This window comes from Geospiza fortis, unplaced genomic scaffold, assembly GCF_000277835.1.
Source record: "Geospiza fortis unplaced genomic scaffold, GeoFor_1.0 scaffold40, whole genome shotgun sequence".
Classification (NCBI taxonomy): Eukaryota; Metazoa; Chordata; class Aves; order Passeriformes; family Thraupidae; genus Geospiza; species Geospiza fortis.
In genome coordinates, this window is record NW_005054297.1 from 13,044,794 (window position 1) to 13,057,372 (window position 12,579).

Consider the following 12,579-nt stretch of genomic DNA (forward strand, 5'->3'; position numbering starts at 1 on the left):
TATTTTTACTGTGTTCATGGCCATCTGGATCCCATTACTCTCTTGTCTCATAAAGACAGTAGTTGATCTTAAATACAACCCTAAAAACCAGTTCCTAGATGGAAGGCAGGTTTTCTAAGCATTACTGAAACTCCTCTGAATCCCTTTGAATTAAACATCAGCCTGTAACAATACCTGGGCTTCAGATTGGCATTCAGTTCTAGTAACAACACAGATACTGAAAGCAAGTATAATATATCTGTCATTTTGTCCTATCTAACATTAAAGAGCACATAAATCCAAGATAGATCTCTTAGTATGTACAGCTGTATCTTCAACACCAAAGTTGTTTAGGTAGCTGCTGGTCTGTAAGCACAACCACTAATTTGGTATGTTACCTGTCATTTTGCTATATTAAAATGCCCATTTTTGAACAAGCTTAAATAACTAAGCAAGTAAGGTTAGTTGCTGCCAAAGCAATTGTCATGACTCCTATACACATTATAAGCTTGACTCCATCCTCTGACAGCCTCACTTCAGATACTTACAGATGTGCTTGAGTTCCCCTCTCAGCTGTCTCTCCTCCAGGATGAACAGGCCCAGTTCCCTCAGCCTTTCCTCACAAGAGAGATGCTCCAATCCCTTACTCATCTTTGTTGCCCTCCACTGGACCTCCTCCAGGAGCTCCATGTCTCTCTTGCCCTGAGGAGCCCAGAGCTGGGCACAGCACTCCTGATGTGGCCTCACCAGGGCTGAGTAGAGGGGCAGGATCACCTCCCTGAGCCGGCTGGCAACGTTCTTCCTAATGCCCCCCAGGACACCACTGGCCTTCTCATCCCCATGGGCACACTGCTGGCTCGTGGACAGTTTGTTGTCCACCAGAACCCCCAGGTCCTTCCCTGTGCAGCTGCTTTCCAGCAGGTCAATCCCAGCCTGTGCTGGTGCATGGGGTCACTCCTCCCCAGGTGCAGGACCCTGCACTTGCCTTCACTGAATTTCCTCTCTGCCCATCTCTCCAGCCTGGCAAGGCCCTTCTGAAGGGCTGCACAGCACTCTGGGGTATTGGCTGCTCCTCCCAGCTTGGTGTCATCACCAAACTTGCTGAGGAGGCATCTGCCCCTTCATCCAAGTCATTGATGAGTAAGTTAAACAATTTCCAATATTGAATAACGGGGGACACCACAAGTGTCAGGCCTCCAACCAGAACCTTTGTTGCTGATTGTGACTCTCTGGGATCAGCCAGTTCTCAATCCATCTAACTGTCCACTCATCGAGACCACACTTCTTGAATTTGTCTATGAGGACATTATGAGAGACACTGTCAAAAGCCTTGGTGAAGTCAAGGTAGATATTTGCTTAGACTTAAAATTTTCAAAGTAACTGGTAATCAGATTTAGAATTCTCATGTCCCTTTCCCATCTTCTCCCCAAGGTCTGATTTCTGTTTCCTTACTGCACCTACCATCACCACTGCTTGTCAAATTAGATTATTGTTTCATGCCAATTCATTAAAAGAAGATTTAGTCAACAGAATTAGCAGTGTGAAACTCAGCACAGGTGCTCTTTGAGAATTTGCAAGCCTAGAAAGTAAAACATCTCCTTTAAGTTGGCAGGTTCCAGAAAAGCTCCCAAGATTTCATATTTCACATCCGCTTCTCAGATCTTTTTCCGCTCTCTCCCTTTCTCTCACATACACAGAGTTCATTGCTCAGACCAAGTATATGTTACTTCTCAGAAAGCCTTTCAGACTGAAGTACTTTACAGACACAGGCCTTCATGAGAAGCTTCATAAGGGATATATGTTCTCACCAGATTCTGCTAAGCCTCAGTGAGAAACTTGGGAAAAAAGATTGATTAATACGGAGCAATTATTGGCTACCATTCCACAGAGATGACAGTGTGATAATTATGTAAGTCTCATATGAAGATTAGTTTCATTGCTTGGAAAGTCAGCCTTGCCAAAGATGCACATATTCAGCAAACTATTCCAAGAGGGAAGAAGCTGATAAATATTTGCTTATCTGATATTAGCAGTGAAGCAAACAGCCACTGTTACCCTCAAAACCTTGTCTGATACAAGAGAAACATGACTACAGAAGATTAATGCAGCTTCTGAGGAAAAACATCTTCACATTAATACTCATTGTACAGTGTTCAGATCAAAGCAAAGGTTTTCTTTGAATTCACTTTGAGCATTACAATTGAGTTCCCTAAAAGAAAAATGAAATGGGTGTTTTTTCCAGTTTTGTAGGAAGTATTCTCCACACTTAAATAAATTCTCCCTCTACAGTTCATGGAAAATATTATCTCTAAAAAGTAACCTCCTACACTTTCATAAAACTACAGGTTAGTATATTCTGTATGTTCATATTCACAAATATGATGCAAGTGCTCTGCTAACTAGTTGCTCCTACATTACTCATTTGCCTTTCCTCCAGGCCAGGGTTTCTTACTTCAGAGGATGCCAGATGGCTGGACAAACCTTTTCTTGTATTTAAATTTTCTTGTAAATATTGTGAGATAGATCATGAATCAGGATTTACCAAACAATATTATCACTGAAAAACAAACAAATTGATGATGCATGCTAACCAATCCTCATATAAAAACTCCACATTGCACAGAAATTTCTAAAGTACCTGCTGTTGAAAAAACCACATGCTTAGTAACATCTCATCATGGAGCTTTTTTACCTCTCCCAGTCCAGGCCTTGGCTGTTGCAAATATAAAATAAAGTACAGTGTGACAGTGACCCAACAAAACAGTGAGGCTAAATTCAATCTTTGAGTAAACTGACATAACCCACTCAGACTTCATTAGGAGTAGGGCTTTCTTGTATCAAAGGCAATTTCAGTCTGATTTTTATTTATTCTGAGGTCTCCAAAAGGATACTGTTAGATCCATGGAAAAAGAAGTCTAGGAACATGGGTAAGAGGCACAGAGACCTGATGCTTCAAAGAAGGATATATTCCTTATATGGAGGAAAAAATGTGGACAGGCCACTTAGTAAAACTCAAACCATATCACATTGTATATAAATTACTTGTTTTGCATATGAAGTCTCCTCGATAAGCAGTTGACATGAGGACAGAAGGAGGAAATTTTTCCAAGAAAGCATACCAGGAACTGTACACCCAATCCAGGTTTAAACTGAAAAAAGTATATTATTAGGGATGTGTTAAAGGTGGTTCAGAATTCAGTTTAAATCAACCATATAACATAGAAAACATATTAGTTAGTCTACTGATGTTAATCTACAGCAAACATCAACCATGACTATTTTTCCAGCGTGTTTGTGTTTGTTCTCTCCCAGCAAGTAATTTTGGTTACTTCTACAGTGAAAACCTGCTCAGACATTTTAATGCAACCACTCTCTATTGTTTTATAAAAGCTTCAGCTAGGAGAAATATCCTACCACAGCTGAATCTACTGTAGCTCCATAAAAATAAGCAGGACCAGCAGTGTAGCTACAGAGCCTGAAATGAGGAGAGGCTACATAAGTCAATGAAGTGGGATTTGGGAGTATTAAATAAAGTCATATCAGTAAAGGAGACTGACTTCTTAAAAGAATACACTAGTGAAGGAAATGCAGTGGAGTGACTGTGGTATGCAGACCTTCTGAGGCTGAGGACCAAGTCAATGTGGAAACTCCTACTATGCATTCTGTGGTGTTGGAACCTTGACTTCTCACTTTTACCACTTAATTCAACAATCAGTATTCAGCCCTCGTAAAAAGACATACAGCTAGAGACATAGCCAAGCACAGGTCAATTCAGGCCAAGATTTTTGCCACAGCATGGCTCCAAAAACATTCAGCCCATATGACCTATATTTTTTCCTCTTGTTATTTTGCCCTGGACTTTCCAAAGAATAAGACTGCTGGTTTTCTTTTCAGTTGAAATTTCTGATTATGTTGCGAAGAGTTTCATTTGTGCCTTGGATCACATGAAATAAATTAGGTAAAAAAAACCCCTGCTGTTCCTTTACACTTTAGCATATATAAAATAAAAACACTTCAGGATAAAAAAGAAGTCACCAGATTAGTTCATTAAATCACATGTAGAAAAGTAATGTAAATACAATTATTTTATGGCAGATGAGAAATTGACAAGAGCTAATATGAAAGATAGTGTCAACAGAAGACAGCAAAGCAGACTAAACTTCGTACTGTGACAGAGCTATAAAAATGGCACTAACTTTCCAGAAATATATGTGTGTTTAATTTAAAGTAAATGGATACAGTAAAGAAATTAGGACTCTTCATAAGCCACCTATGTTATTTAGTGATACTCACCCCAAGTGGGTATCACTAAATAAACAGAAACACGGTATGAAAAACAAAAAATTAATTGAATTTTTCTTTGTACAGAAAAATATATCCATACAAAGACAAAAAGCGAAGTAAGAAGAAATATCTTGTTCACAAGAAAATCTAAAAAATATAATGGAGAAACACATAAAAATTGAATAATTAAAACAGAAACTTAAATACACAAAGAACAAGAGATCCTGAAGGAAGATGGCTGGTCCATGACAAAGGGTTTCAGACCATATACATTTATAGACTAGATTTCTTTTTTCTTAGTATTTGGGGAAAGCAAGAGCAACACGACAGTTTCCTGAAGGGAGAAACTGAAGACTTAAGACAAACTAATGATGATGTTTGGGCTGGTAGAAGAAAAATTAGAGTAAAAATAGAAATTGCTTGAGGGCTGGGCAGCCTGAGTTGAAGGATTTTGGAAGGCACAGCACATGGAAGGGAAGGAAAAAAGAAAATAAAGAAAGATGGGGAAGGCCTCCTGGCCAAAAAATGGCAGTGATGGATAACTCAAAAGAGAGGAGGTAATGGTAAAAACCTGAAATTAACTCCCAGAAGCAACACAAATAATCAAGAGTAAAAGGAGAACTAGCAATAACACAGCATGCAGCACACATGCAGCTGCTTTCAAAGATGCATCACCTGTCCCCAGTGCTGGACTTTGGTTATCCTCAGGAACAACCTCAACTTTCAGAGAGATATGGTGAGTAACTGAAATAGCTGAACCAGCCTTAAAAACTCATCAATACTGAAAGCCAAACGTGGAGCATTTCTGTAATTTTTTAAAGTGTAAGTCTCACAAGATGGTTGAATTTAACCAGATTAGTTCTCTCTTCCTTCTGTGAGGAAATGCTTTATGTTCCTCCAGCAAAGTTATTTTGGGTCTTTTTTACCACAAGAAGAAAGAGGAAAGAGATGAGTCTATGAAAACACAGAGGAGATCATAGTAAACAGCAAAAGAACCTTGACTGACTGAAAAACCACTGTGTATTCAATTTTTTTTTTTAGGAGAAATGATTTATCAAAATGTATCTAAATAAATTATTTTTGTGTGTTTTTTCCAAAGAGTGTTCTGATCATTAAGGCAAATTATAAGAGCTTGAAAGGAGAGGCCTAACCTTTTTTCTCGCGGGGAACACTAAGTTATCTCCATTTACAGATCTAAGTATCACATATACGACAAATAACTTCAGCCCTATTCTGTGTGGTTTCCAAAAAACAGATAAAAATTGCAAGACCTGGAATCCTAAACCACTTAAAACCTTGGACAAAGTTTTTAAGGTATTCAGTCTTACATGGCTGATAAACTTGGTTTTCTCAAAGCACAAATCAACCAAGTGAGGTTCTATTGAAGTGTTGCAAGTCCAGTGTCTATATCCATAAGTAATTTTTAAAAAATATTGACCTTTAAACTTTCCAAGATTAGACAGCTTTTACCCAACTGCAACTCCATATTCTCTTGTGAGTCTTTTTGTATCCCCAGGTTAATTGTTCTTGGAGTAGTGGCACCCAGGCTTTTTCTGGAGGAAGCAGCAAGACCATTGGTTTTGGCCAGTTTCCTTTTTCAGAGCACATAGCCTCAAGATGGTCTCATGAGTCAAAAGGAAACTAAGATTTGCCTACAGACTATTAACTTCTTCAGTAACATTTTTGTCTAGACCACCTAGACTGCATATGTACTGCCTCAGAGCATTTCAAAAGCAAGGCACTTTCTAAACTTCATCACATCTGCACCAGTTGGGATACCCTGATAACCTGGAGACAGAAGTAGGAATACGTTCATTAAATCTGCATACAACGTGAGTAATGAGGGCTGCAGCTATGTTACAAGACAGGTTTAAAATTAAAAATATTTTTTACAGTATTTTTCTCTTAGAGAAATCCTGTAAGGACCTGAGACAAGTGCAGGATTCTGCGCATAAAGAGAAGAGTCACCATGTACAAAATAGGGAAAAGCTGACTAAGGCAGCAACATTTTAGAAAAGAAAGAAAGAAAGAGGAAGTCTCTGTATTGTATAAGATGAATAAGCCACAGGTATGCAGTGTTATTTAAAAAAATCCCCAAAACCACAACAACAAATGTTTACAACGTAATCAACTCTTGCAGGTGGTAGTCTACAAAGATCTTAAAGTAACTTTCCTATTTAACTTGTCAGTGGTAAGATATCTTACATTCAGGTTTGGGTGCCTGCTTTCAAGGAAGATAAAGCTAACTGGAAAGAATCCGAAAGAAGCCAGTCAAAATGGAAAACCCAACTCAAGAGAAAAGTGACCTATAAAAAAAGGGTTGAATGGGGTTGTGCTGCAAAAGACAAAAAAGGCTGCATAATGCAGGAAAGGGCATGACAATATTTTCAAGTCTACAGTTTGTTACAGAAAGGAACTAGTCTGTTCCTTGCCTCAGCAATGGCCAGGATGAGAAGTACCAAGCTCAAATTACCGTAATGTAGATTCCAGTAAGACATTAGGGAATGCAATGTAGTTTCTGTCATTGGAAATCTCCAACTTTGGCTGACCTACATCAGGAATAACACAGGTTTATCATATTCAGTGGCCAGTGGGAGACTTTCTTGTCATAGGATACTTTATATACAGTTGTTATGAGGCCATTAATTGTGAAATCAAAAAATCAAGTTAAATAACTGAAACACGCAATATCCAGCAACGGCTGGTTTGAAACCCTCAGCACAACAGCCTTTTCTGCAATGGCTGAGCATACCCAAGACCATGCTTACAGTGGAGTCCTGACAGTGGGGATGCTTCTTCCCCAGAAGCACTGATATCCTGGGGTGTTAAGCATATAATGTACGTAATAAATGTATGTAAGTGTACCTACAAAACAGCCAGCCAAGGACAGTTTCTGAGGCTAAAGGAAGGTCGGCAGAAGGGAACTGGCTGACTGCTTCTCTGACTGGCCAGGACTTAGACCCCACAGACTGTGACTTGTCAAATCCATCAGAATCTCACTTCCTGTGTGGCACTTGCCCACCACACACAGTTAATCAGGGTCCAGAGTCTGCTTTTAATGCCATTTCTTCCATAATTCAGCCTTCCACAATTCACTCAGCCTTGCTGAGCTATAACTAAGGGGTTCGTTTACCGAGGTGTTTAGTATAACCACTGGTTTACTCTTAATTCAACAATATGAAGCCAAAAACTACATGCATTTAAAAGAAAAACACTGTACATTACACATTGTGTTCACGAATTGTCCTATTGTGCTTACTTTCTAAACAGCTAGTAAGTACATAAGAACCACTTCAGCCATTAAAAGGTATTCATGCAAGACAAGCTTCAGCCATTACTCGAGGTTATACTTTGGGAATTATATATTAGGATGTTTCTCATTTTGCATATACTCCTCTATCCAATAAAAAATATCTTTTGTGGACTTCTGTTCATCTTTTGATGGAATGCACACTTCCTGTCTGTTAGTCCAGTACCCATTTGTCAGCCATTCTCTCAAGTTTCTCATTACTTCAGAAAGTTATTACAATGATTACACTTCATATTCTCCACACTTTTCATATTTTTTTTTCTATATTTTCTATGTCATATTGAAATTGTGCACTATTGAGACTATGCTTCTAAAACTTGAACTGTCTAATCTTATCCAATGTAAAAATTTATTTTCCTTTATCAATCTAAACATAACTGTTTTTATTGTCTGGCATGTATTATTTTGCCTTTATCTGTATTTATGGGAAGATATATGAGACATGAAGAAATACACACTGCAGGTTGTCCAAATGAATAAATCCAGTTGAAAATCATAGTGATCAATTCTGTAGCCAAATAATATCTTTATTATTCCTGTATGAAACAGGATTTTAGTATTTTCACAGCATTAAAATTGTAGGGGGTGTTTTTTGTATAAAGCCTTTTCAAAATCCGTTTGTAGTTTGAGTCTTCATTCTGCCAATGCCTTATATTCAAACAAATGCTGCAATTAGTCTCTAAAATCATGCTATTAGATAAACAAAAAAATTTCCAACATTTATTCTTACTTGTTTCCTGAAGGTAGAGACTCATAGGCTTGTATGTTTTATCTCTACAACCAGTTTATAGGATTGTTAGAAACTCTTTGTTTGTTTGTTTGCTTGTTTGTTTATTTTAAAATGAAAGCTGCAATTCACAGGTGTTCGCATAATTCCTGATGAATTGTGTGAATGTTTTCATGCAGAAAACAGCTATTTTTCTGAAACTCATAACTATGACACTATGAGAAGAAAGAGTAACATGAAACTCCAAAATTAATCCAAAGAACTGCAACTTTTATTCCAAAGGATATCTATACAACAACTACTAGGAGTAACTATGAGGTATCTCAGATGATACCTTGTATCAGAGAAATCTGAATGTGTTTAGATTATTCTGTTCATTAACTGTCATTCATAACTATGAAGTTCTAATTGGAATATTTGAGATACTATTACAAAATTATGAAAGGGAGGGAATTAATTCCTGTTCTCAACAGCATTCTAAAGAAGAGAAATATGATCCACAGAGCTTGTTAGCCAGATCAGTATAAATGTATGTCAATACATTCTGAAATGGTTAGATGTCCTTTACTGGACATAACAGTAATATCCCTGGGCCACAGCTGCAGCATGAGCTTAACTCAGAACTCAAGGCTTTACCTAAAGCTCATCAACAGAGAAACATACTGCAGAGGATTTCAGTAAGCATGAAATGCCAGTATGCCTGTCTACCTTTGAATCAGGACTTAGCTCTTGAGTCATTGGGTTATCCCACAGAAACAGTAAGCAAAGAGAATTACAGCATTGTAGGAGCTCCATCACATCTCCAGTTGGTGCCTGCAGTCTACCAGTGTTAGGAAGCACTGACTGTTGGTATTCCCTCAGTTAGAGTTTTTTCAATGTATCTTATGCTTCTTCGTATCTGTTGTACCTGTCCTACATAAAAGATGACAACTTGTACACATTGTATACATCCCTCAGTGTGAAAATGATGTGCAGACAGAGTGAATGAGCTTTCACAGGGGCTGAAGGGCAGGTAAATTGAACATCCTGTGGACTACACCTCCTCTCTAAGTGAACCTGGCCATCATGCCCACATAAGAATCCTACTGATTCCTTCAGGCACAGTTACCTTCATCCCTCCACCCATTCAGAACAAGTTTTAGCTCTTAATTCTCATTAAGCAAATCAAGGAATAATAACTAGAACTATAGTTATTATTATAACTTAGGGGGAAAAACTGGTAAAAGACAATAGAGGAATTTTGTTTAATTCTAGAAAGTTGTGCATTTAAATATTTACTACAAGTAAATGTACCAAGTGGAAACTTCCCCTGCCAAATATTTGTTTCTTACTGGCTAGCTCCTACTGTGTCTGTCTCAGCATGTGAGAGCTTATCCAGTGAATATATAGTACTAAGGATCTTTTGCAAGTGAGTTAAATACTGTCCCTGTCTTTCTTGCTTCACTACACTTGTTTTGATCCTTCCTGAAAAGACTAACAACCTCTACCATCTTTAGGAGGTCAAAATTACAAGCCAAGATATCAAATATCAGGCAGTCAATTTAACAGCAAACATACATCTAAAAATATAATGGTGGCTAGCCAGGTTTTTCAATTAATTCAATTAAATTTCAGCAATATTTTTCCATTCAGGACATGAGAGCAAACATTGGACAAACACACACAAAAAACTTTGTCAAGGACTACCATTGAAAACACAATGTAAGTTGCATTCAGGGAAGTACAAGTACTTCAGAACCAATTGCTGCCTCTGTCTCTTCCTCTACTCCCCCCACCACCCCTAAAAATCAACCAGACATCTTTGTTTGGATTTTGGGGCTTTTTTTTTCAAAAAAAGAAAAACCCTCTGTGAACACTCTAAAGTGGAATGGAAAAAAATAAAGATCAGAACTCCCTTTTTAAATTACTGAGTTTAACCAGGTTAGAAAACTTAGAAACCTATTATTATGTAGCATTATATAGAAAAACCTATTATATTACCTAAGAACTACACAGTTATTTCTTAGTCCACAACTTGTCAGTAGCTCAGTTTTCAAGCACTATATTATAGTGCAGGAACAAGGTCTGGGAATCAGCATCTCAGCATCTTTCTAGATAGATTTCTACAGATGTCCTAAATCAAAATATATTTAGGGCAAATATTTAGGTTTTAAAAAGGCAAAGGTTTACTTTTATACCTCTAGCCCTCTGGAAGGTTGTCATAGCTCCTTCTACAGACCACTGAGTTCAAGTCCATCAGCTCATCAGAGTGGACACATTTTTGGAGGAGCCATAACACAATGTTGCCAATACTTGCAAGAATTTGTATTTCTCTTACAGCCCCAAATTCCTGTAGTTGTCTAAAATTCCATTGTTTTTACCTAAAAGAACTTCCAGTCCCTGAGGGTTATCCAGAAAAAACTAAATGTGACCAACACAACATGGCATCTCTAAAAGCTAAGTACACAGACCTCAAGGAATGTGTAGCCTTAAAACATCAGCAACATTAAATCAACTGCACCTTCTGTCACAGTACCGTCAGCTAGAATTGCTTTGAAGTATGAATCCTGGTATGCCCCCTTTTCTGCTTGGGGCTCTCCTTCTTCCCTTTGGCCTCTCCATCTCTCAGATGCTACTTTTGCAGGATATACTGGCAACAACAGCTGAGCAGCACACCACAGCAAGAACCTCATCAGTGAATCTGTTCAGTTTTTGGGAGAAGCGTGCTGCATGCAAGTGCATCTGTCTGAAGCACATGAAAAAATCAGAGTTCCTAGTACTTTATGCCAAGGTCTTACATCCACCTATGAGTCTCCAGCTCCCCTTCATGCAGTGCTCTTTTATAAAATTTGCAAGGCATCACATCCACCATTAATCAGCAGTAAAAACTGGAGCCTGCCTCAGAGAGAAGGTAAGTGCATCTAGGTTTTCTCCTCAGTCCTGTACCATTTCCTGAAGCGCTCTTTGCAGTATTTGTGGCTCATTGGACTGGAAATCATTAAGAACAATGAAAAGTTCAGAAAACTAGTTACTGTTGGTGAAGAAATGTGAGTACCCAGGTTATTATACCTCAAATCTGGATTTTGTATTAATTCTTTTAACCTCAGAACCAACTCACCCTCTCTGCATTTCAGAGCAGGCATTTCAAAGGGAGGGTTGAGGTTCAAATGAAACCAATATATGGGATTTCCCAGGCATCTCATTTGCAACAAAAGAGCATCCCACTTAAGTGGAAGTGTGGACACATGGAAGGGGAGCAGGTCTGCACTCTGCACTCCCTCACTCAGACCCCGCAGGAGCCAGGCCTCTGGGGCTGTGCCCACTGCCTTACCCTAGAGACAGGCTCCATTCTCCAGGGCAGATGAATGGTATGTGTGGCGTCAGCAGCACAAGGCATGCTGGGGCACCACATGGAGGGAAGCTGGCAACTGTGTGTAGCTGCTCTTGAAGAACTTCGAAATAAGGGTGAAAAATACAGACTAAAAACCCAAAATGAACAAAAATAGGATTCTCTTCTGTTTGCATTGAGATGCTTAGCATGCAACCATTTATTTGGCATGTTTGCTACAGTCTCACTGTATTAAAAAGTCTTTGACAGAGTTTGAGCTTTTCCTCCTCCTGCCAAGAAGTTTCAAAAACCTAAACCAAATTAGGTGCTCCAAGTTTGTTAGAATTAAAATTAAACCCAAACACAATGCAGAAAGCATCGTTTCAACTGTTCCATGGGAGAAAAGTAGCGAAGTGAACATAACAAAAATACAAACGTTTCCTTATTCCTTCCTAATTGCCTAATTGGTTTTCAGAAAGCTAAGTGATTCAAGAGTACTTTATAAACACCAGTTCTCTTCGAGCAGCATGCAGTGCAAGTTAAATCCAGTTAGCTCTAAAGCAAAGACTTCCTAGAACAGGCACCTAGCATCGGGATCCAAAAGTGTTATTAGGCATCTAATCATCGTTTTCTGTGTAATCTGGGGAGCTCCTGGCCCTAGGAGACCACAGGGTGCCTGCCTGAGAGGGTTAAACAGGGTCACTGATTTAATGTGGATTCAGAACCCAGCTTTGGTCCTTTCGCAGTAATAGGGCAGGAGGAAGGGCAGGCAGAGGAAGGGCGGGCCACAGCTCCGTCTGCAGCGCGCCTCGGCCGGGGTCAGACCCACTCCGGGGGGCCTCGCACGGTTCTGCATCTCCGTCCCTCCCCGGCCCACGCCCGGGCTGCTCCCGGAAAACTCCTCGGGACATCGTCACTCTCCGTTGGCCAACTCCATCCCAGGCACTTCTCAGCAGCCTGCCCGGCTCCCCC